We start from the raw sequence: 2452 nt of genomic DNA on the forward strand, positions 1-2452 counted from the left end.
GATTCCAGGGCCCACACCATTCCTCGCGGAGCTGCCAGCCCTGGCGCTGCTGCTGCCTTTCACAGAGCCTCTGTGTGTTCCCACCACAACACTCCCCAGGCCAGCTCCCCTCCATGGACATTCACAGGGACCCCCATCACACACCCACTTCTTTCCTGTCCTTGGTCTTCTTCACCCTCCCTCCTTTCATCCCTCCCTCCCTTCTTTCCTTCTCTCCTTCAGCAAAGATTTACGAGTACCTACTATGTGCCTGGCCCTCCCTAAAAGGAAAATCTGAGCACATCTCTCCCCTGCTCCGGGCCCTCAGAATGTATCCTAGTCCCCTAGGACCTGAACCCTGCGCCTTCCACCCCTGTGCCGAGTACCTAGGATGTGCAGTCCCAGCATGGAAATATAATGATGCTCAGTCCGTGATTATTGGCGCAATAAGCCGTAGAGCAGCGGTTTTGTTGAGAGCCAACAAATCTCAGCTTTGCCATTCTGTGGCTTGTGACCCTAAGCAAAGTATTTAACTTCTCTGTGCTTCAGGGTCCTCATCTCTAAGCTGGAACCGTAACAGTACCCACCTCACACAGCTGTTCTGAGGAAAGAATATTCTAGGAAGAGGGAACAGCATGTGCAAGAATTAGGAGGTGAGGGACCCTACAACCTCTTCAGGGACCTGTAAGCTGCTGGGTTTGACTGCAAGGAGCGGGAAGTGATAAGGTCAGTGATGGGGTTGGAGGGGTGAGGGACTTCGCTCTGAAGGCAGTAGGGTAAAGGGATCTAGGAGTAAAGGGATCTCTCTGGCTGCCATGTGCACGTGGTAGTGATGAGATGAGACTGGAGGCCTGGAGGCCAGAGGGGAGGCCAGGAGCAGCCGTGGGGAGAGCTGGAGGACTGATAAGCTGTGAATGAGGAGGAACCTAGGACGAGACCTCAGCTCTAGCTAGGAGACTGGCGGACGGTGGGCCAGGCCTGCGGTTGACACCAAGGCCAGAGAGGGACATGGTGTGTCAAAGCATCCACATGGCTTGGCCCTGGGAATGGAGCTCAGTTAAGAGGGCCAGGGGCAGGAGCAGGCATGAAGGACGGAGGTGAGGATAGTTTCCCTTGGCTGCACCGGGAAACCTGGCTCCTGCCCAACTCAGACTGGGTGGGGAGAGGGTGGTCCCTGAGCAGAAGCGTCCACCTCCTTCCCCTGCCCTACAGGATGTCCTGTGTTTACTGAGGTGGCCTTGGCCAGAACCGGGACACTGGTGCCAACTTCTAAACTCAACTTCCCATGGCCACGCCCTTTCGGGTGAGGGAAAGCCAGAGACACAGAGAAAGAAATAGAGACAGAGATGATGAGACACAGAGCTCAGGAACGAAAACAGAGACAAGGGAGAAACAGACACACAGGAGCACAGAGAGAGAGATACCAGTTATGACAAAAACACACTAAACTAGGGAAAGGAGCTTCCCTCACCTGCTCAAGGGCAGCTCACAGCTGACAGCGCCCAGCTCACTTAACGGCAAAAGACTGGATGCTTGGTACCTGCGATGGGAACAAGCAAGGGTATCTGCCCTCTGAGGCCCAGAGAGAAACAGGAGAGCAGGCAGCAGACTCCCTGGTCTGTCTGGCCCTGAGCAGACAGGGTGGATTTTCTTCCCGACTCCAGTCTGGCCAGTAGTCAGACTCCACCCTCAACTACTTAAAACTTAAAACTCAGCTCTGACTTTGCCCCTCCTGTAGGTACCCAGGGCTCTCAGAACAGAGTTCAGCCCCTCCTCATGGCCCTGATGACCTCTCCTCAGCTTTCCCTCACACTCGCCAATTTCTCAGAGGAGCTCTGCAGACAGGCTGTTCCCTCCACCTGAAACCCACTCTCATTTGTCTACCACTCACAGCTTTGCATGAATCCCTATGTGTCCTTGTCGGGGCTGACCAGCAGCTGCTGACCGACGGATGAACAGATTAGTCAGACACAGTTTGACTGTGCAAGAGAGGGTTGGGGGGCCCTGGCTTTAGTAGCCAGAGCCCCCTCTTTTGCCTGCCTCGTTAGGCCTTTATTGGAATTTTATCTTTAGATACAATCAGTAGGATGAGTAATCTTGGGAGGACACGTGTTTACCCTGTCCTTAGGCAGGGGCATCCAGGGATTAAGCATAAGGATTCCAGTAAACACCTGGGGGTCTGCATATGCACAGGCTTGTTTGGAAAGGCCAAAGAATAATTAGGGGCACCGCCTTTGACACTTCCCTAAGTCGGAATTCTGATAAAACTGGGCAGGTGGCCTTTCACACACTTCCTTTTTATCAGAATGTCCTCCTTACAACTTTCCAACCAAGTCTCTTGTGCTCCCCAACATATCCTTCAGGTGCCAGTTCAAATGTCACTTCCTCCAGGAAGCCCTCCCTGATCATTCTGATAGTACCAAAATGCCAGGCCCCTCATATAGACCTAGATCCGTCTTTCATATCACTTGGG

Source organism: Myotis yumanensis, unplaced genomic scaffold (genome assembly GCF_028538775.1).
Source record: "Myotis yumanensis isolate MYYU_CA2020_CCGP unplaced genomic scaffold, mMyoYum1.0.hap1 SCAF_18, whole genome shotgun sequence".
Classification (NCBI taxonomy): Eukaryota; Metazoa; Chordata; class Mammalia; order Chiroptera; family Vespertilionidae; genus Myotis; species Myotis yumanensis.